The sequence below is a fragment of the Lissotriton helveticus genome, chromosome 6, assembly GCF_964261635.1.
Source record: "Lissotriton helveticus chromosome 6, aLisHel1.1, whole genome shotgun sequence".
Classification (NCBI taxonomy): Eukaryota; Metazoa; Chordata; class Amphibia; order Caudata; family Salamandridae; genus Lissotriton; species Lissotriton helveticus.
Genome location: NC_136067.1, coordinates 609277846 through 609302466, shown reverse-complemented (window position 1 = coordinate 609302466; position 24621 = coordinate 609277846).

The following is a 24621-nucleotide window of genomic DNA, read 5'->3' as shown; positions in this document are numbered from 1 at the left end:
GCCTCAATTATGTTTAAATTTAAGAAGACACCCCACAGAAAGACTAGGCCCATGCAACACTCACCACCCCTGGGCAAAGGGCCCCACCAGCAGTCCCAAAAAAAAGACAAAAATCAGCACAATCCCAGCCCATCCATGGCCTAAATGGTGTTTAAATTCAACAAAACAGTTGTATCATGCACCCCTAACCAACCCTGGTCCTACTGGATACTGTGGCTACCCACAATATAATTTATTTAATGTTCTGAAAAAGTTCCAAAATTTTACTTGCAGCAACTGTAATGCCCCAAACAAACTTACTTGTGAAAGTTGATTTCTAATCCAAAAGTGATCCAAAGACAGTCAAAAAGGCCTCAAATCCAAATATCCAGCAGCACCCACAAAAAGTAATCCTTCCAGCTCCAGATCCAAATGAAAGTGACCAGGAGATGGACAAAGCACTGGGAGGAGCCTGCTGGACAGGAACAGGAAGTTGGAGACTGTGGGGCACTTCCTTCCTCCCCCCCCCCAAAATGGACTCCTTGCAAAAAAAAAAGGCCATGCAAATGTCAACCTGAGGAGTGATTCTGATAAAAATCATAATTTTCTGAAGGTTTATCCTGTTTGCTGGTGATTTTCTTGTGCGAAATTGCAAAATCTCTATTTCGCAAGTGCGAGATTGTTCCTTTCCGCCGCAACTACGTGTTCGCAATTGCGAACTCTCGCGAGGTGTGCTGTGCAAGGTGGCAAGCCGCGAGTACGTATTCGAGGGCGACAAACTCCCGCGGGAACACGCAGCAAGATCTAAAATGGCGCGTCACTCGCAAAGAAAAACAACTCGGCAAACGCTAAAATGACGGAAAGTGAACGCCGTGCACCACGCCGCGCGCCGCAACCAAGCAAAAAATCCGCCGCGAGCGGATTCACGGATTTTCGACAAATTCGCGAGCGTTCGCGGATTGCGGATTTGCCGAAAATCCGAAAAATCCGCGAGCGGAGCGGATTTTACGCCCATGCTTAGTAATCACTATATAATGGAACTAATTCTTCATAAAAGCAAAAATCTGGGTTCAAGAGTGTATTGTCAAGCCTTTGAGATTCATAACATGGCATACATTATATGTATCTCCAACAATGCAAGCAGTTCCACTGTCTGTACATGGTATTCATCTAGAATTATTATTATTAAATATATTAATTAATTGTTTGGTTCTCAACCTAGTACTATAAATTCTTTCCTTGTCAATATTGTAGTCCTCAATATTTTCCCTATGATATTATGGTAGCACAACATTCTATGTGTGATATTCTAGTGGAACACTTTTGATTTAATACTCTTCAAGCATAAGAGCATCAAAGACTCTACATGAAGGTCCCCAAATGATTATATAGCAAGAGGGATATATTAGGTAATTACATTTTACATCATCTCCTGTGACATCATATTTTAATTTTAGTTTTACATCCTAAGTGACTTTATCACATGCATTGACACCCCTTTGAGTAATCCTAGTTCAGAAAGTATACTTGTAATATTCCCTATTTGGGGAATGGAGGTAGACCTATTGGGTATATCCTAGCATGCTCTTTCTTAACTGGCACTCTAGCAGATAAAAAAATATCCACATATTCCCAGTAAAATACCTCTAATTATTTAACCTCTGTCTTAAATATGCGAAAGAGCACGGGATCAGCCTATATACATTTCAACTTCATACAGACATGTAGTTTTAAAATAGAGGTTAACCATCAAAGGAAAAAACCTTTAAAAGGACCTATTACGATATCTGACCGACATCATAGCGGGATGGGATCTGCCGGACTATTAGTCGGCAGTTTCCCTCACCGAATTAGGATGCAACAGCCTTATGGGCGGTTGGAAACATCCACTTTTCTATTGCGGCTTATGCGGTGGCCGTAAAAGGGCTCAGCACAAGCTGCAAGAGAAACATTTATGTTTTCAAACATCCATGTACCTTGTGCCAGACACCATGTGGTGCCTTCTGCACAGCGCATAGATGTTTTCGGGGTCCCACAGGTGCCTCCCAGGTCCCATAGCAGAGGGCCAGGGGGACAGGGGCCCTGCTAGGGGCCCCTAAAGTCACTTTCCACATGCCTTTTAAAGGCAGGAAGATCACCATAAAAGAGCAGGGCGAAAGCAACATTTTAATCCCGATGGCGGAGCTGAGGCTGGATCGACTGTCATTTGAGTATTACAACCCTGACTGCTGAACTGACGGGCTACTGGAGCGCATTGGAAGTGGAGTGTAATTCCCCTGTGGGTGTCCCTCTGACTACCAGTATTGTAATACGGTGGTCGGAGCCCTCTGATGTCAGTGGAAAGCCTCAGCTGTCGGATGACTTTCTGCCTGACATCATATTGTGCCCCAAAATGCCTTATTTAAAGTCCAGTACCACAAGCCAGCCAACATTATTTAAGTGGAAAAAACATATCCATCCATCAGACCAATATATTTACAGGACTTCCAACAAAAACCTCACAGTTATTCAATAAATTAAGATGAGTTACTGAGAGAGGATTATTGGTGTCTGAAGAGCTCCAGCAAAGTGCTTCAAGGGAAATTTGCAAACATGATTTCATACACTGCTACTATGAAAGGGCAGGAAATGTGACATTCATATTGGACATCCAGGTCCCATTTCCCAAAATCATAATCTATTCAGCGATCACAAATGCATCTGGTGAAGTTCTCAGGGCAATGTAAATGTTAGTAATAACAAGAATCTGTAACTTTGTGTGAATTCTGAATCTTTGTCATGACTTTCAAATACTGCATAGCACATGTAAATGTATTCCAGGGTGAAACCAACTCTCCTTTTTCAGAGAGGTTCATGAAAAATGAATTCCAAGAAATAAAAAACCCAAAATATTTTTTTCATCTATAATTGCTCATTCAACACAATGTTCTAAATGCATTTACCGTTGTTATAAACACAGGGCAAGCAGGAGCTACTCAGACCAACAATGGGGGTTGAGACCTTCTACTCCTGCTGTCCTGGGCCCAACATATTATGAACCCTGAACAACTGGGCCAAGTAGCCCTTCAGCACCTGACGCTAAGTAGCAGCATGAGTTGAGCTGTCCAAGGCCTCTTGGGGGGGTGGGGTGTTAATTGGTGGACACAGGCTCACAACTCAAAACGCATTCAATCACAGCAGTAAATGATTGTCCAGTTAAATACTAGCTATTAAGAAAAAAAAGGAGTATTTATAAACAAAGAGAAAGTAAAATAAGACATACACAAACAATACACACAGTCCCCTGAGGTTGGGGCTCTTTTGCTCAATAGGCAGGTCCTTGAGTCCCATTTCTTGCTCATTAGCGCTAGTGGTTATTCCACAGTCACTATAGGCAACATTCAGGTTACGCACCACTAATAGTCTGAGTCTCAGGAGGCCGATTCTAACTCTTCTAAAGTCAAAAGTGTTCAAGTGCTTGAAGCGCTATGTGACAGAACAAATTCCCTTGGGGCCTTTCGTACATGCGATATGTCTTACCTGCTTCTGCAAGAATTGTGCTTGTGGAGTCCCTGGGTGCAAAAACAACAATTGATGGACAGAATGCAGAACAATGTCATACATTCATGCCAGAAACCGGTCCTGGGAAGCTTGATTCCGGTCCAGGGAAGACATGGCTTGGCAGTTCGGGCTGGACTGTTCCCATGAGGCACAGGGTCAGACTGATTTGCATATGGCCATGTCTGAACTGGGGTGGCGGAGTGAGCTAAAGAACGGTGATGGATTAAACCCAGATCAGTTGACTGGGGGTGAGTGTTTGTATTGTCAACGCTCCATCCATCACCACCTTTGGTTTTTCTTTGTGGAGCCCCTGGGAGTATTTCACTCTCAAACATTGTAGAGGGATGCAGCAGTTGTTGACTGAATAGTAAGTTCCTCTGATCATTCTCACAGCTGGGGTGAGTGATTGCTCTGGTTCTGATGCTCAGTCAGGTCAGGGCTTGGGCATGTGCAGGTCAACACAGCGTCCTCTACTCTCAATGATGGCGGAACCAGGCAACGTTCCTTATTCTTGATGGTGGCACCCTCAGGCATATGGGGTCACTGACCTTACTCCACACACAGGTGACATCGGTATCAGCATGGCAGTAACTTCTCCATCACAGAGATACCCTCTGACTTACGTGGTCTCAGACTTCACTCTGCATATGTGCTATGGTCTGATTGGCATGAGGTTTATGCAGTTTTCATGGAAAACCCTCTAGCACATGCAGGTGCCAACTTCCCTCTGCACATGGGTGACGGCCTGATCTGTGCAACCGAGGGTAAATCCACAGCAGCCCCCTCTGGCTTTCAGGATTGCTGACCTGAAAGTGCACATGATCGATGACTCAACCAGAGCAGGTCCCAACTTCTCACACCTTCCTAAGTGGATCATTCATGAGGAACCTCGCTGGACTGCGATCCCTCCAAGGATTCTCCTCATTCTTATAGGGCCCACTGGTTTTGGCAAGCAAGAAGGCACTGCTGTTCTAGACTCCACAGACATGTGGTCTTTGATTTTCCTGGGTGATATCCCCTCACTCACCTTGGATACTGGCAGACATTAACCCCCAGTCCAGGTCTCAGGCAGAGGTCTTGAAGAGTTTCCCCTCCTTGACATACAGGCTGTCTAGCTTTGTGACAGTTGACAATTGTGGGGGCCTAAACCTCCCCTTCGTATGGTTGGTTTCCTGACAAAATGTGATTTAGGGTCAGAGCTTTTGAAGTTTGAGATGGAGATCTGCTTACTTTTGAAGTGCCCACTCCTCTGCCCTACCCTTTCTGTAGAAAGCAATCTGACACAGCAGAAGTGACTCCAAATCTGATAGCTCAAAAAAATGGCAATGGGAGTGACTAGAGATTGAGACCTGGATTTCAGCCACAGTGATACATCCATCTAAAGGTCACACCAGTGCCCCCTTCCTACTCTTTATAATGTTCTCATCAGCTCCATCTCTCCATGATATGTGGCCAAGCCCCTTTTCAGTGACCTCTCCATAAATCAAAGAGCACCCTTTGAAGTGTATTGAAGGTCCTGGCTCTCCTTCCTCAGTGTACGTCCCATCCAGCTTTCAGGAAAGAAGCAATCCACCAATATGCCGGGGACATTCCTCTCCCTCCACATGCTCCTCTAGTCAATCCTGGGTTTCCCAAAATGGAACACAGAGTCTTCGATGTATTGTACCATTCATATGCGAACATACATAGTGGAGAAGTGTGGCTCAATGGTTAGTGCGGCAGACCCTGATGCAGAGGTCTAGCCGGGAACCAGGGTTCAATTCCCCGCCTCGGTGGGTCTTGGGCTCAAAAATTCCACGGACCTAATAATTCTCGCCTCAGTGCCTGTTCCAATCATGGAGTCCCACTCTGCAACTCTGGGCAATAGCTTGCTTAATCTCCACAACGGCACCCACAACGCTAAGGATGCCTGACCTCCACCTTGGGGGTGCCCAGGAGTGGACACCTCACAGGGAAAGCCAGGATGGGTTCCACAGTGGTATTCGTACAAGTGCCTTGAAACCCTTGCGGGTGAGTAGTGCGCTATACAAGTATCAATTTACATTTACATACAGTACACTCATGCAATTGCACAAGCGCGGCACAGCACTACATACAAACATGATGTAGGCCAAGGGTGAGCTAAGCACACAGCAGCGGAACTTTACAGAAGTGAGCAGGTAGCTCTCTTTCCAGTGACACAGTTAAAAAGGTCTGTGTACTCATGATCCTGCAGAAGCATTTTGCAAACTATTACTACTTTTTCACTACTCTAACTATACTGGGCACTTTTATGATTAGACAACTCACATCACTACACTTTACCACAGAGATGATGGTTCTCTGGTTCAACTTTCCACACCTTACTGAGAGATGAGACATAGGATGTCTAAAAATCACTGGCCACCCAATGAGGACTATTAAATGGTAGCTAACTCACATATTTGAGATAAGGGTCACATACACCAGTCTCAGGAACATGCTATAGAAATAAAGTATTGCAATGGGAAGACCCAACATCTGGAAGAAGTTCAGTCTAGCCAGGATTATACACACTAGAAGTTCTGCAGTCCCAACACAGAATAAAAGAGAGCAAAACTTAATGTTCTGAAAGCCATCTATGAGGCTCCCTATTATGCATTGAGAGTAAATGTTCAAATAGCACAATTTTAAAGAAAGAACATTTAGACCCAATAACAAATTCAGGCAATTTTGGATAATTTGGTAATTGTATTAGTGACCTAAAATCAATGCATATAAGTAAAATTATCGGCATTTCAGTCAAGAATATTACACCATGTAGTATGAAACCAAACATGTAGTCAAAACATTCTAATTCAATAGAAGATGGTTACAAGTAACATATTCCTACCACCAATGAAAGGCAAGAGGATGGTTTTAAAAATCATTCAAAAGAATTATATGCAAGGGACAAAGAAAGCAAGTTAAAGTTCACTAAGGTAAATCCATGGGCAAAAGAGAAATGCAGCAAAATCCGGTTGCTCGCTAGACAGTCCAAAGAGTTCAGAAGGCAAAATCATTGGCAAAGGGGCAAAAAGCATGGGTATAGAAAAGCAGTCTGCCCGCAAAGAAGGATTCCAATCAATCTGCAAAGAGCAGCAGCATCGGCAAAGGTACTCCAAAAGTAAGAGCCAAGAGGATGGTTATTTATCATAGAAAAATCATGTGTATCTCTGCAAAAGGGTACATAGAGCATGCGTGTGTTGCCTCTCCTTTGGGGTCTCCTTCTTTATAGTCTTTATGATGCTCCTTGTGACATCAGTTATCACACCATAATGGTGGATGCTTATCCTATCGTCAGGTACATATTTAAGTACTCCAGTATGGTTCCCCATGTTGGTCATGAGAAACAACAGTCCTTTCTGTCCTCACAGGTTAGTCAACAGAATGAAAACTACATTGTTGCATTCTATTGTCTCAGTGAAGGGGTTAGGTTCACACCAATTCACTCCATAGTAAACACTAGAAGAATGGACTTAGTTGTGTGAAATGTTGCACATGCAGAACAGATAAAGCAACATATGAAAAGTCCATTGTAACATTTATTTTTCAGTGGAATAATCTCATCATTTGATTCAAACATAATGAAATAAATCAAGCTTTTCATCTAGAGAAATAATGGTAATATTTTTAGTGTATTTTTTCATAGAAATACCTAAAGTTCAGTATGGCATACTTCCACAAATTTCAACATTCAAACATGTGAATTATTCTTAAAATTCATTTCACTGAAATAGTTTTCACATATTTATGATCCTAATAATGTCTAGATTCACTACTGTAAATATCATCAATGTTGCTTTTAACACCTACGTTTTGTGCTACTTTCTTCTTTCTTATGCATTACAATGAAAACAATAGAAATGCTTTCACATCTTTAAATTGCCATTTTCATTTTGTCAGTAAAATCATTTAAATTCATAATTGCTCATAAGTAATCTACTAAGGCACTCTAGTAGTAAGCATATTAATCTTTTTGCATTTAAAGTTCTCTATTTCTCTGTTTTTCTGAATTCAAGCACATTTTTATGGTGCTGTTACTTCAACTTTCCTCAGTTTCTGTGTTCTGTGGTCAGATTCTTGCTTCATCACACCTACCGATCACTACACTGTATGCTGCCACCACGCTTATGCTACTTAACTCCTGGCAAAGGAATTAGCCTTTCACCAATATTAGGGTACCACTGTGGGTACCCCTCTTAATCCAATAGGACTGCAATCTTTTAGATTCATGGTGCACATGCATGAGCTGTGTTCACCCCTGATAATTAAAATCAGCATCTTGGGATTCAAAGACCATTATCCGCTGAGGCATTCACTACAGGGCTGCATGTCCGTCATGTGCAAGGAACCATTAACTCCCAACACCCTTCACCTAGTTTCTACTATATCTTCCGTTTCAGTTTTGTGACTTGATATCAATTGGAGCCCTTTTTCAGAAAACATATGCATTTGTGTTCTGTACATGTGTGATTTAGCAAGTCTTCTTACAAAGTACAAGAGCATACCCTTGTGACCTGATTCATGGACTATTTTTATTAATGATAATAAACATGTTTAGACTTCATGATCAGTATGAGTGCAGATTTCTTTCACAACACAACCCAAAGTGCCTTCCACAGCCAGTCTACTTTGGTATTGTAGATTACGTATGTTACCCACAGTTGATCCATGCCGTCCCAAATCTGCCTATCCAGTTGACTGACTAGTTTGGAAGATTAAAATGTTCTTATTGTTCAAAGAACTAGTAACTCTTTACTTATACTGACATTTAAAACCAGGTAGACACTCAATAAGAATTTTACCAGAGCACCAATCCCTTTTTAAGTCTCCTCCCACTACTAGGATGATAACAGTAGTGTACATGATAACTATCCTAAAATAAAGTTTTCCTCATTTGTAGCTTCTTGAAAAAGTAAAGTGATTCACCTTGAAGCATAACTAAATTTTTCACTAAATTCCTCAGTTGACTACAATCTTACTAATTGCCCTCGCTTTATTAGTCCACCCCCTCCTTTCAACATGCACCTTTGCAGAGATTTTATTTGTAAAGATGCCATTCCAAACTTGCACTGACATATCTGAAGACCTGGTCGAGATGGAGAAGAAGAAGAAGCATTTACTTGGGGCGTGGCTGAGCCGCGAAGCGCGATGGCCACAGCTTAGCGAAGCTCCGTAACTTCCCTTCTCCCTTGCCTATCCGCCACAATTATCCGTTTGCCTGAAAAGAAATTTGTTCGTCATAATGCTTCAGTGATCCGAACCCGATGCAGGGGACCCTGGAGAAGCACCGCTGATCCAGAACCAAGGGCAAGACTGACTGAAGCCTACACGAAGAGAGGACACCGGGTACTTGCGTGGAGGGGAGAGCCGACTGTGAGCCTGGAGGGCCCAGAGCCTCGGAACTTCACAGCACCCATGGATAATCAGATACTAACATCGCTCTCCCCGGATTGCAAATCCAACCTTGCGAGACTACCTCTGACTTCGAGCGGAGTGAGGGTGCTGCCCCCACTATCTTGAGTGACCTCTGCTTGCTGACCCAGCAATCACCTCTCCTTACTTACATTACTAAGGTAGGAAAACGTGATATAATGACATCATCGAGGGGCAGCAAATCAGTGCAGCAGAATCGACTGGACCGCTACACTCTCCCCAAAACTTTACTGCCTGAGCCTTTACCCACAGGCAAAAGTGGTGGAACACAGTCTGAGACGGATCCGGAACCTACACTCAAAGATGTACTGGAAGCAATCGCGGGGATTAAGACATCCCTGGAACACCAGATGGATGCAACTACTGTGGATGTTAATTTGCTCAGGACGGACCAGAACAAAAATAGTGAGAGAGTTAAGCAGGTGGAGCTCACAATGGCGAGTCTGGTGGAGGACACTTCCCAGCTGCAAATGGACATCAAGGAACTGCAGAGTATGCGAAAACCAAACTGGATGACTATGAAGGGCGACTAAGGCGCAATAAGATCCGTATTCTAGGGGTCCCTGAAAAAGCAGAGGGACAAGCCACTGATCTCTTTGTGGAAGACCTCATCCTCAAGCACCTGAAACCCAAGGGTCTTGGGAAATTCTTCATCATCGAAAGAGCTCATAGAATCCCTGGAGGTCGTCCGAAACCTGGAGCCCCTCAGCATCCTATCCTGGCCAGAGTCCTAAATTTCAGAGATTGAGATGTGATACTCCAACATGCCAGAACGGGACCTCCACTCCAATACGACAACGCAGAAATAACATTCTTTCCGGACTTTGCCCAGATGGTCCAGGGACAAAGACGCTCCTTCCTCGGGATAAAGAAAACTCTAAGAGACAAAGGATACAAGTATGTCATGCTCTTCCCAGCCAGAATGCATGTGGAGGCTGACCGTAGGGCCTGGTTCTTTGAACACACGGAAGTGGCAGCTGACTGGATGGAGAGCAGCTGAACAATGAGTTTCATCTTCCTAGGGGTAATGTGCTGGGCTGGGGTGGTCATGGGCCAACGGACTTAATTGACAATGATGTTGGTTGGTACATTTCTTGGACACTAGTGGAGCCATGGGGCCTGCATAGGGGCACTACAAATTGCTTAAAGCTTCCTTAATTCATGTTAATTGCTGACCTCCACTTGAGGGAATCTATTGTAGCGATATCAGTAATAGGGAGGGGGGAGACACCAAGCACCCCACTTTACTACTTCTAGTGAACGTGTGTGGGGGACAGGAACTCTGCAAGTTGTATCATGGGCAGTTTGAAGCCCGGAGGGCAGGGGTGCTGGGGTGCAAGGGGGGGGTAGTTGGGAAGGGTTGTTAAAGTTTGAGAATTTTCAATTGAATGAGGTAATTGTTTCTTCGACGGCATCAAAACGTAACACAGAGCTGTAGCAGGGTCACTACACAAGTTCATATGGGTACACAGTGGGATACAGGGATTAAGATCATCAGCTGGAACATCAATGGGCTTGGAGATAAAATTAAAGCAGCCTGGTCCTTCAATACATCAAGAGACAAGCCCCAGATGTCATTCTCCTACAGGAAACACACTTACTTGGGAACATGTGTAGGGCTATGAATAGGGGAATATATATAAGCTAGTGGCACATGCAGGTTTTACGACTGGGTCACGGGGAGTGGGTATAGTAACAAAAAACTTGCTTCCCTTCACACTGCAGTCCACATGGTCGGATAATAGGGGCAGATATATAGTAATTTTGGGTCTCTGGGAGGGTAGAGTCGACACATTTGTCTCGGTGTATATTCCTCCTGGCCTCCAGAGTGACACATTTAAAGACCTGGGTACAATCCTATTGTCTTTCCAGAGGGCCTACTCCTGATAGGAGGAGACTTTAATGCTGTGGTATCTGGTGCATTGGATCGACACCCCCCCGCGGGACATCAGGCTCGCACAACAATGGCTACCTGACTTCCTCGAAGCTATGGGATTGGTGAATGGATGGATGGAGGGCGCACAATCCGGGCAGGGCTCAATAAAACTTCTTATCAAGTGCCCATCACATCCTCTCGCGTATTGACAATGTACTAGTTCCAGCCACTCTAGCACTAGACATTCGAGAAATACGACACCTAAGTAAAGGTATTTCCAGTCACTCGCCAATCTGGATGCATATTGTTCTGGGCCAGAGGAGGTCGGGAAGAATCACTCCCATTAACCCACGGTACCTTCGAGACCCAGATACCCGCAGGAAACTAATCCAAGACACATATCACTACTTCCATGAAAATGAGGGTACGGTGGAGTCTGCCCAAACGCTGTGGGAAGCATACAAATCGGTGGTTCAGGGGCAAGCCCTATCATTGATCGCAGGCAAGAAAAAAGAAAAACGGATAGAGTTAGTACGGGCGGAGGATGAGGTACTTAGACTGGAGAGTGAGTTAGAAGTGACAGTAACCCCTGAGAAGTTTCACCTCTTGCAGCTCAAACAAGATGAGTTCAAAGCCATAGCAACAGACAGAGCTAAGGCCCAGGGATGGGAAACTCAAACTAGAATATACGAACATGACGACAAGGGAGGGAAACTAATTGCATGGTTAGTAAGAAGGAGTTGACTAGCTACCTCGTGCCTGAGCTTCAAGTAGAGGGAGTTGGCCTAGTCTCTGAACCACAGGAAATAGCAGTTTTGCCGATTACTACCAAACAATATATGGTACGGAGGGGAAATACTCAATTGAAGAGAATTACTCTCTGATCTGCGATATCTCACTCCCCACACCGTCAGATGAAAATAAGGCATATCGTGAGTCCGACTTCTCGAATGAAGAAGTAGCCCAGGCTATACGGGCAATTCATTCTGGAAAAGCTTCAGGCCCCAACGGCCTGCCAATCGAGCTCTATAAGCTCAGACCAGACAAAGTAGCCCCATATCTCCGCTTGATGTTTAAGGACAGTAGGGAGAAGAGAGTACTCCCCATGGACCAAAGGATAGCCAACATATTAGTCATCCACAAGGAGGGGAAGCACAAAACCAGTTGTGCCTCATATAGACCAATATCCTTACTTAACGCAGAGCCCAATATCCTTGCAAAGCTATTGGCGATCCGGTTGTTAAAAGTGATAGACAGTTTGGTGCATCAAGATAAATCAGGCTTCATGCACCGTAGCACAGCCTTAAACCTGCGAAGAGTGCACATAGTGTTGGGCAGGGCAGCAACTATGCAGGAACTGGGGGTGCTGGTGCCACTGGACGCCACCATGGCTTTTGACATGGTGGAATGGCCATACCTTATTGCTGTACTCAGTAGAATGGGCTTCGGACCCAACTTCGTGAGCTGGATCTGGTTATTGTACTCAAAACCTATAGCTCAAGTAGTGGTGAACAATCACACATCAACAACATTCCAGTTGCGCAGGGGCACACGACAGGGGTGTCCTTTTTCCCCGCTGTTAAATGCGTTGGCCTGGAACCCCTGGCAGAGTGGATTCGTAGAGACCAGCTGATCCACGGGATGCGTTGGTCAGTGGATTGGGAGGATAAGATATCCCTATATGCGGATGATATCCTCTTGTACCTGACTTCACCGAGGGCCTCCGTAATAGGTTTATTCGATATCCTAGCAGTGTTTTGCAGATAATCCGGCTTCCCTATAAATTGGACAACATCTGCCCTGTATGTCCTTCAGGGGAAGTCTCCTGTCCTTCCAAGGAACTGACCACTTCAGATAGCGTCTGATGGTTTTCGAAACTTGGGCATCTTTATTTCATATAATCCTATGATATGTTTTGACCGCAACCTCCTGCCGCCTACACAAAGGTTGAAAAAGGACATAGGGAACTAGAAATCCTTACCCCTCTCGCTGTTGGGTAGGGCTACCGTTTTTTAAATGATGGCCCTAACCCCCTTCCTTTATGTCCTACAGAACTCAATGGATCCAGTCCCCGCATCGTATTTTAAGGAAATAGAGAGTCTTCAGAGGGATATTTTATGGGGGGTAAACCCCAAATCACGTTAACCAAACTTACCCTGAATTGGTATGACGGAGGCATCAGCCTCCCAGACATCAAAAAGTATTATTGGTCAGCTCAATTGACTGCTATCAACCAAGGAACCTTTGGCAGCCATGGCGATCTGGGATACGCCATGGACAGATGGCTCCTCCCAGGGGGAGATTATAGCCGAGCACTCTATTCTAAACCTGGTAAACATCACTTAACCAGACCAACCGCGCATGCAGTCCACATCTGGCATGTAGTAAATAAATATCTAGGGTGGGACGGTAGACTTACCCTGGCAACCCCTCTGTGGAACTCCCAGAAACTCGGGAATTTGTGACAAACCAAGGGCTTCGGTAAATGGAAATGGGACCTACTTGGAATTTCCCAGATCAAAGATCTCTGGGTCAAAGATGAAATCGGCCCATTCTCAACCCTCCAAAAACAATACAGCCTCGCAGACACGTAACATTATAGATATCTCCAAGTCTGGCATGCACTCCACACCCATCTCACTATGAACCCTGCCCTCCCTCCTGCTTCCCCATTGGAAGACAGAGTACTAGACAGCCATTTGCTCGAAAAGGCTATTTTACTGATCTATAAAAAGTTAATTAACAACATGGAGGACCCTCTTCATTCACTCAAGGATAAATGGGTAAGGGATGGCCTTGAGTTAGATGAGGAAGACTGGCAAGTCGCAGTCTTCTCCCAGAGGGAGGTGGCGATCCAAGCACTATTATGATTGGTACAACTCAAAATTCTTCACAGGGTATATGTAACTGGCCCCAGGTTGGTACACATGGGTAGAGCTGAGAGTGGGGAGTGCAGACTTTGAAGTGGGAGAGAGGGCACCTTTATCCATATCCTGTGGGAGTGTGAGCACATACAAATTTATTGCACTGCCATACACCGCACACTAAGTGAGGTCCTAACGATTGATCTACGCCCGGAGGCGCGAAGATGCCTACTAAACATTTGGGAACTGACAGACCTCACATCATTCACAAAGCAATGGGCAACGTTAGCAGTAATGATAGCAAAAAGGAATAGAACGCAGAACTGGGGGGGCCAGCAACCACCTAAGATATATAACTGGTGGAAAGATCTAGATTTGTGCATGTTCTGAGAAAAGTCAGTTTACATAGCCAGAGGATGTCCCAGGAAATGGAATGGGGTCTGGGAGCCATGGAATTCATATAGGGGAGACATCTGCACCCCGCCGACACCGCTGACTGATGACGAACATCTTACACCCCTTAAGTGTTAAATATCCTATACTGTGTATTGAACCTCTGCTGGATATATTTACTGTCTCCCAAATGTATCTAAAAATTGCTTGATATGTCGATATTGTTTGATAAAAAGATTTTTTTTTAAAAGAAAAAAAAGAAGCATTTACTTTTAAGGTCTTCATTACAAATGATCTGGAAAATGTGCTGTTATTTCAAGGGGCACCAGTAACTCAAGGAACAAGGAAAATGCTGCCCATTGTGATTTGCTTTCTGAGGGTCCACTAAAAAATGAGGAATAACTGGGGCAATAGGTTGTTGTGGGTTTGATTCCCACTGGTAATTGATCAATTCGCCTTGAACTTTTACTTTTAGACTTATGCTGATTTGTTGCACCTGTTATTTGCGTATAAAAGTAAACAGATCTGCAGTGGTTTCATATGTTCCATAGTTCTGATTTTTCCAAAATGTTCAATTTGTGAGTTTTTCCTGATCTTTCGTGAGATCAAGGAGATTCTGTAAATCTGAACAGGATATTAGCTTTATGATGGGAAGGTTCAACTATCCCAGAGATTTGAGTGGCAATCAAGTAGCTGAAAATATTTCAGGAATATTCAGGCTTATGGCTTTGGGTTCAAATTTATGGATGTCTGTAGGGTTTCAGCAGTACACAGCTGATATTTCTTTTACAGATTTCGATTGGAGAAAGAATTGTTTTAGGATTTGTTGATAAAGATGTTTAGGGTTAAAAAAAATATATAAATATAAATGCAGATGCAAACACACCTAGCTTTCACATTTCTATTATTTATCGCTTTTGTTAGTATTTATTTATATTATTAGTTGATGGATTACATTATTTAGTAGTTAATTTAACTTTAGTAGTGTTCAGCCTTTTAGTGTGGTTTAGCGTGTATCTATGTTTTGTAGATGTATATTTATATTTCTCCAATATTCTGTTTCAATAGGTGTTGGATCTGGCCCTCTCTACAGGGTCACCCTAAAACCTTTTGCCTTTACCCTCCACTTTTTTGCTGAATTTGTTTTTGTTGGTGTTATAAATGGGAGTCTTTAGTTGGCAGAGATAGGTACCTTTGACCAAATAGGGCCACTTGCTTCTAGTCAGGGTAAGGGGGATACACACTTTAGTTAACCCTTGCTCACCCCCTTGGTAGTTTTGCACAAGCAGACAGGCTTATCTCAAAGGCAATGTGTAAAGTAGTTGTACCAACACTCACAGTAACACAGTGAAAACACCAATAATGGACATCACACCAGTTTAGAAAAATAAAATATCTTTATCTAGACTACACAGGACCAAAATGACAGATCCAACATACAGTTACCTAGTAGAATGTCTTTAAAAAGGTTGTTGCAAAAATGAACTTGTAGATTATAAATGCGACACTTTAGTCTCAAAGTACCTGGGATGCCTAAAGCAAAACAAACAAAAGGGACGCAGAGAAGGCGATGCGTCGATTCTTCCTGTGCTCTGGTTCCGATGCGACAAGATGGTACCTCGATGCGTTGTGATGATCCAGTGCGATGCGACAAAATGGCATCTCTGTTGCGATGCGCCACCGTGGAGGTGATGTGTGCACGCCTGATGTCCGTGCGGTGAACTCAGTGGATTTCTGAGCCGCGACAGACCCTGCGACACGCTCCTCCGGTGATGTGAAGACAAACTCAGTGACGGCGACATGCTTCTTCAGTGTTTCGGCCGGGATCAGTGGCAGCGTGCTTCCTCAGCAACGGCCCTGCGACACGCTTCTCCGGTGATGCGACTACGGCACCCCTGTAGTGGTGGCACGCTTATCTGGTGATGCGACAGCAAACAGCTGTAGCAGCGACACACTTCCTCGATGATGCGACAGCGGCTAATGGGGCGGCGCCATGCTTCTTTCTCGTTGCGTTGCGCTTCCAGCTCCCCACCGCAAAAAGGCCTCACACACAGTTAAAGGCCCTCCTGGCAGACTGGAACTCCCAGCAAGGAAGTTCAGGGAAGCTAGGTGTGAAGTCCTTTTGTGCCTGGGACTTCAGAAACAGGAGACCTGCTCTTCTCAGGCCTTGGAGTTTTTTCTTCAGATGGACACAGCACACAGCAAAGTCCCTAGGTCCTCTCCTCAGTAGATACAGCAAACTGCAGGCCAACCCCAGACACAGAGCAAGAGCGGTCCTTCTCCTCAGTCTCTTCAGCTGATCTTCTTTGGCAGGGATTCCTCTTGATAACGAAGTAGCCTAACTTTCAGGGGTTTCAGCTCTCATATTTATACCCCAAAAGTATTTGTTCTCTATGTGTGAGGGGTCCTGGACCCAGTCCAAACCAGTTCTGGGTGCACTCTGCCAGCGCACATCTTCTTCTTTTGTGAGTGTGGGCCAGGGTCACAAGACACATTGCAGGAGGTGGAGCCAGAATTGTGGAAGGCAGGCACAGCCCTATTCACGCCCAGGTGCTAATCCTCCCACCACTCCAAATAAAAATAGGTGACTAGTGCTGACTCACCCAGACTCCTGGAGCCACCCCAACCCCTGTTACTCTCAAACCAGACAGTCAATTCACAAATAGGAAAAGGCACACAGAAAGGTTGAACAAAAAAATAGCCACTTTCTAAAGGTGCTATTTTCAAACACAGAATTGAAAAACCATCCTTCCTAAAAGATGTTTTATTACATTCTGAGTTCCGGGATTCCAGATTCCAATTATCCATCTTGCTCCTGTGATAAGATATGCAGGTAAACATGTTACACAGCATTCCCCATTCTGTCCTATGGGCAAGATAGCCTTGAAATAGTGAAAAATGAAATTGGCAGTATTTCACTACACTTTCCGTGTTGACATTGCTATAGTGTTTTGACTATAATACGTCTTTCACGTACTGATTGTCATGAAGTAATGACAAATGTATCAGTATATATCTAATGATGTTTAAATTCTCTTTTCATTGAAAGTAAATGATAATTAATTGGGACATCATTGAGAGATCATTGTGTCTGTGTTACATTGCATGAGATTATGTAAACACCAGTGAAAATTTGATATAGTTAGAGTAACTTTCTACAGCTGTGTGCACAGTTCATTCCAGATACTCTGTCTCGAATTACCACACATCATCACGTTATCTGAGGGACTGGCAGCCGTTTGACACCATCCAGCACGCATTAGTTTGATTCATTTTTCCACACAATTTTTTCCACTACATTTAGGATTCATTTTTTATACCTTGTGGTGTGCAAGTGAGAACTTCCTTTCGTGCATCCTAGTGGGTACACTTGGCCAGGTCAACAGGGCAGTTACCAAACTGTGCAGAGGTACTGCAGTGGCAGGCCTGAGACCTCTTTACAGCACTACTCATGTAGGTAGCACAATCAGTGCTGCAAGCCCACTAGTAACATTTGAAATTACCAGCCAAGGCACACTCAGTGCACTTTACTAAGGACCTACTGGTAAAACAAATAAGCCAATCATGGATAACCAATCACAATAACAATTTACACAGGGAGCACTTGCACTCTGGCACTGAACAGCAGTGGCAAAGTGCCCAAAGCATCTAAAACAGCAAAAACTAAATCCAGCACAGTGTTAAAAATACAGGAGGCAGAGGCTAAAGTTCAGGGGAAACCCCGCCAAGGATATCAGGTCTAACAGTTGGCCTTAGGACTCCGAGCCCTTTATAACTGCTCGCCAGTTTTAAAGTTCTTGTGCTCTGTTCTCTACAACACGCTAGAATTGGCTTACACCCAACTGGCATATTACATTTAGTGTTAAATCGCTGGTAAAGTAGTGCAGCATGTACCCAGAGACTAAAAATTAAATGCATGTAGAGGACCTGCAGCAGCGATTGGGCCAATGACTTAGGTAGCCCTTTAAATTGGTCTGGTCTCCAGCCTGCCATTGCAGACTGTTTGTGCAGTTATAAACTGCTATTTAGACCTGGAAAAATTCAACTTTTGCCAGGCCTTCCTTTTCAATACATGAAAGTCACCCATAGGTTAGGCCCTTAACAGCCCAGAGCCCAGATTGCAGTGTTTTTTGTTTTTTGAACCAAATTTATTGAGTTTCATCAGCGTAAAAGATTTATAGATATAACAGTTGTATCATTATATCTTTTACATGATGAATAAGTAATTACATCTTCAGATTTACAGTGAATTGTCAACAGCAGTTACTAGTCCAGACCTTTCAAACAAACACTGTGAACAGTGGGAAACTATTGGAAATAACAAGTCAAGCAGTTCCATCATCACAATTTCAAACACGCCAACTAATGGCATGCTTGGAAGCAGTCGATGAGTTTGCGCCATCATTCACAGGAAGCAACATACTGCAAGTTCATATAGGGTATCCAAACACTATGGCACAGGGAAGAACAGGGTTGCTATTGCCAGCATTCAAAGACCTAGGTCACATACCAGCCCAGACCCAGTCTCAATCATTTTGTTCTTCCTTATAAGTCTGCAGGCTATGTAGTAATACCTCCCAATCTTCTACAATGGAGATCTGCATAGCCCACAGACCTCCTCATGCCTCGATGGTACTGCCTCCGTCGTCCTACACTTGAGTGTTGCTGCACACAAGTGGTTAACATCTGGTAATGTCTGGGCTTTCCAGTGCATGGCGATAAGTCTGCAAACAATTGGTATTGCCAAATCAATAAAAAGATTTGCAGCATTTGTGGTTGCTGTCCACTGAAAGAGCCACAGTAATCAACCCTCCATCGTACAGACATTTGTATGGCCAGTAACTCATGCTAATACCGATGAGACTGCTTCCCACAATGCAACCCTGCAAGGCAGCTTCAGACTATGTGCACCATGTCAGCTCCCACATGGCAGCAGCGTGGACAATTGACAGATGATCTAAACTGCTTGTGAAGTGTTTTCAGGGTGAGGTATGCTCTGTGCAAAATATTATGCTGCATAAACTGGAACTCTACCTATGAAGTCCAGATCATGCATCAGAGGATGCTAAACAGACCTAATGTCTACAACATGCCACAGCCAGCCTGATATCAAAAGTCCATGAGCTCCATAATAACATGCGGGGAGCTCAGTTTCCTAATGCAGCCAATGAAAGGGTATGACTGCCCGATCCTAAAACAGGATCCCCAATGTGCCCACACCAGCATTCTCCAACACATCCATAATCACCCTCCCAATCATGTCATAGAAGGAGGTGATGGTGCTCAGGAGTATTGAGGGATTTGTGGCATTAGTAGCGGGCTGCGATGGAGCTATCATAAGCTATTCGCATCAGCCTGTTAGAATCCTGTGGGGGTTCTACATGGGGTAAAAGATATGTTGAATGACCATAAGCACCTGTGCAGAAGTGGAGAGTCCCAGCTTATTATAAAAGAAGCTCTGTTATATTTTTTGTTTACGGCATGATCCGCGCACCCTGCACCTACTCTGCCATATTGTTTTAAAAAATGAAATTTTTTGGGGGGCCCTAGGGGTCCTTCTAGAACCCCCTAAGCAGATCTAGAGGGTCAACATATTACTAACCTGCCCCTTTATATATTTTGAACACTTATTACACTCATTTCTAGTCCATTGCATCTACCGAGGCACAAAATGGCTGCTAACACCTGGTTTCGAATGTTGACAACCACTTGACAGCCAATCAGCATTCAGCGTGTGATCGGGTCGGTGCGCTTAGGGTGTGCTCAGGATGCGGGGATCCTGCACGGCCATAGATATATATGTACTTTTAAATGTAATTTTCTCAGGTTCTATTCAACAGATTTACACCATATAAGCAAAAGGCACGAGTCTGAACTGAGGACTACCTCTTTGTTGAATTTGCCATTCTGTAACAGTTCTTAATGTGTGTAATTAATGGTGACATGGTTTTTTCCTTCCATCGTGTGAACAAGGCTTCATCACCGAAACGAGTAGCGTGGAAATAAACTTCCTGATTTACTTACTTCATTGGAGCCTGAGAGTGTATTATTATCACGTACTACAGACGGATTTTGGATTGGTTTACCCAGTGCTTTTCCTGTACATGCACACCCTCCACGGGTCCGTAGTCTCAATAGGAGCGCTTTGGATTTGGACAAATACAGGAGACTTTCATGTTGACCGGCCGATGTAACCAGGAGGATTCCAGAGCTGGATAACAACAGTGATATGAGTACGACACTGTCAGGCTCCACCTTCCGTTATCTTGAGGATTGCGCTGATGCTATATGGGCTCCACCTCTCGACGGTCCCAGAGTCTGAAGTAATGAATACACAGACTGCCGGGATAGTCGAGCGAGGGAAGGAAAGGAAGGGGACAGCAGGGAGGGAGATCTGAAATGACAACAAAAGGTACAAAGAACACACAATAAGTATTCATATGTATATATGGACTATTTATGTCCCTCCCTCACTTTATGACATATATCATGCACACACTCCTACCTGTAAAGGAAAATATCAGGGGTTTACCAACTGTAAAGGGAAACAAAAGAACACATTGGAACCTTTGAATCTATGCCTGCTGTGTCATTCTATGCGCCAGATTCTTCAACATAGCAAACACAGCCTTCTGTAGTTAGCTAAATCCCACCGATAAATAACCCTCTATGTCTCTTTCATGTGATTGGATTTAAATGAAAAGGTTGTGGAGTAACATAAACAGCAGACATGATTAATAACTCTTTAAGACGTCTGCTTCACTGGGAAGTTACTGAAGTTCAAACGTGTCCCGCAGCCACTCGGGAGGACTACATCTTAAATTAATCCAAGGAAAAACCCAAGAAGCAGTTTGAGCCCAAAACCGCCCTTTGTACTGAGACTACATTTGCCCCACAAGAGACCATAAGTCTAGTCTCCTCAAACAGGGAAGTTGTTTGTACTTTGATATTTTCCCCGCATCAAGACAGCGGAAATGCCAGACTCGGCCAATGGGGAAAATGTGCGTTCTCCGCCGAGAAAGCCCAATGATAAAAATGCGAACTGTTACTACACCCAGAAGAGCCAGATCCACGCTCTCGAAGTGCTACGATCGGCACCACAGAGTAAAGTGTACCCAACCCAAAACGGGGTACAGCTGAATCGTAACAAGAGACCTTACTGTCTTCCCGATAAATGCCAACAGTGCAGCCTCACCAGCAAGAATAATCGTCAGCGATGGTTCCCCGGCCAAGACTTTATTTCCTGCTTCTGCGTGACTCACGTTGCGGGCGCGACATGCTTCACGGGCATGCTGGGAAATGTAGTCTTTGTTGCCGTACACCTCTGTGCACAGCGCAAGGAAAGTCAGTACATGTTGCAGGCTCGAGTTGTGACAGTACATCCCCCCTCACAAAGGGCTCCGACCGGCAACCGGCTTATCGGGGTATAAGCGGTGGAACCTAGCTACCAACCGAGGAGCATGCACCACCCCCGCTGGCTCCCAAGAGTTTTCCTCCAGTCCATAACCCTACCAGGAAAGCAGATACTGCAACCACCCCCTCACCAGCTTAGAGTCCAGTACACTCTGAACTTCATACTCCTGGTCCTGCTGCACCCAAATAGGCAGAGGAGCACATCTTACCGGGCTAAGGGAGGGCTTCAAGAGGGACACATGAAAAACTAGGTGTATCCTGAGGTGCGCTGGCAAGCGCAACTTCACAGCCACCGGGTTAACATGTTTCATGACACGATAAGGCCCTATGAACCTGGGGTTAAATACACTGTGCTTCTTGAACCTGATGTGTTTTGTAGATAACCACACCAGATCACCCTTTTTATACACAGGACAAGGCCTACGGTGTTTATCTGCCTGTGTTTTGTACCTAACCTTGGCGTGTAGTAGGTTCCCACGTGTGGCAAGAAGAATCTTGCGGACATGCAACAACCTCTCCTTGACGTCCGGCAACCTGGCGTTAGAACTCGGGAGCAACATTGGGTTGAATCTAGGATGGTGTCCATAGGATCAGAAAAAGGGAGTGTGGAGTGTGGAGTGTGGAGGAATGTTGACTGCTATTGTAAGCAATTTCCACCACCCATAACCAATCCACCCATGCCTCAGTGTTATCTTGTACGTAACAACGCAGGAACTGCTTAAGTGTCTGGTTTAGCCTCTCTGTCTGTCTGTCTGTTTGGGGGTGAAAACTAGTTGAAAGGGAAGAAGTTATCTGTAGTTCAGAACACCATGTTTTCCAAAAACGCGCAGTGAATTGGGCCCCTCGGTCTGACACTATAACCCTTGGGAGTCCATGTAAACGGACTATGTTTACCAAAAGGATGTGTGCTAACTGCCCCGCCGTTGGAAACTGGTTGCATGCTATGAAGTGGCCCATTTTCGTAAGATAGTCTATAACCACGACTATAGCTGTTTTCCCTTGGTCTTTGGGGAGTCCGACTATGAAATCTACAGAAAACCTTTCCCATGGATTTTCCAGAGTAGGCATAGGTTGCAACAACTTTGGATTTCATCTGGGCACATATAGCACATTCTTTCACCCATTGACGTAGGTCAGGACGGATGGAGGGCCACCAGAACTGTCTTAACGCCTTTTCCAGCGTTTTAGCATATCCCATGTGACCAGCACAAGGTGAGTCGTGACACCAGGAAAAGACGGTTCTTCGTAATGGTTTAGTAGGTACTAGCACTTGGGATCCTTTTATGGGTCCGCCTTGTTTCATCTCCCATTCTTTATGATGTCTAAGCCAGGTTTTCCATACACATGTTTGTACTCCTATTTTCACACCCAGCAAGAAATCCCCTGTTTGTGTAACACACAAGACCTTTGCGGGTTCGACTATAGCTCTGTTTGGTGTCACAGCATGCATAGTCGGGTTTTCCCGTTGCGTCAAAGTATCCGCCTTCTTGTTATTCACGCCTGCCCGATAAGTGACTATGAACCGGAATTCCTCAAAGAACAGCATCCATCGTAATTGCCGCGGGGTAAGATGACGATCTGCTCTCATAAATTGCAAGTTACGATGGTCTGCATATACCGTCACCTGGTGCTTCGCTCCCAAGAGCCAATGCCTCCATTCCAGGAATGCATCCCTGATAGCCAGAAGCTCCTTCTCGGTGATTATTTAATTTGTTTCAGCAGAATTCAACTTCCGAGACATAAATGCTATCGGATGTAGGTGTCCCGCGTTTTCGTGTCTTTGGGACAGGACTGCTCCCAGAGCAACTTCGGAGGCGTCAGCTTCCACTAAGAAAGGTAACTCGGGGTTGAGGACCGGAGCCATAGAGAACGCTGTTTTCAATTGATCTAATGCTCCCTGTGTAGTTTGGTCCCACACAAAGGGAGTGTTTTTCTGTGTGAGCCGGGTTAACGGCATCACCATAGCGGAGAAACACCGAATGAACCGCCTGTAAAAGTTGGCGAAACCCAACAGGCTTTGGATATCTTTGACGTTGCAGGGACGAAGCCACTCCTTCACTGCCTTGACTTTTCTTTCTGCCATGACCTGACCCGACGGTGTGAGCATCACTCCCAAGAATTCCACCGTGGTGACATGAAACTCACACTTGGCGATCTTGCAGTACAGATGGTTGTCTTGTAACGCCTGTAAAACCTGGCTCACGTGTCCCACGTGTTCTTCAGTCGTGGAAGAATATATCAAAATGTCGTCAATATAGACCACTACGTATAGGTCAAGATATTCCCTCAATACTTCGTTTAGGAAGAATTGAAATGCGGCCGGGGCATTACATAGCCCAAAGGGCATTACCAGGTATTCGAAAAGCCCATAACGCGTTTTGAAGGCCGTCTTCCACTCATTGCCCTGACGTATACGAACAAGGTGGTAGGCGCACCGTAGATCAAGCTTGGTGTATATTTTAGCCGCACGTACTTGTTCCAATAGTACAGGAATTAGTGGCAATGGATATTGGTTCTTCACCGTAATGGTATTGAGAGCTCTGTAGTCGATGCAGCATCTTTTCTCACCGTTTGCCTTCGGGATGAAAAACAGAGGGGATGCCGCCGGGGATCGTGAAGGTCATATATACCCCGCCGCAAGGTATTTATCCAGATATGCACGCAGGATTTCATTCTCAGGCACAGTAAGGGCATATATCCGTCCTTTAGGGACCACCGCTCCAGGGAGAAAGTCTATTCTGCAGTCATATTCCCTATGAGGCGGGAGGTCCTCTGCCTGCGTATCACTGAACACTGCTTTGTACTTGTTAAAGACAGTAGGCAGGGCTACCTCCTTTTCTGCAGCTGTAGCAACATGTTGTATCAAGGCTAACTCCCGGGAGGGACTACCTGGTTTCTGGTTGCAATGATCCATACAATATGGAGATGTAAATTGTATGGTTCTGGAGGTCCAATGTATGGAGGGTTCATGTTTTTTTAACCGCGGAAGACCCAGTATGACTCTGTATTGTGGCACATTAATGATGGTGAACGACAGTCGCTCATGATGCTAGCCATCATAGGTAAGGTCGTACTCAGGGGTGTTGTATTTAATGGGTCCTGCTTCTAGTTCCTTCCCGT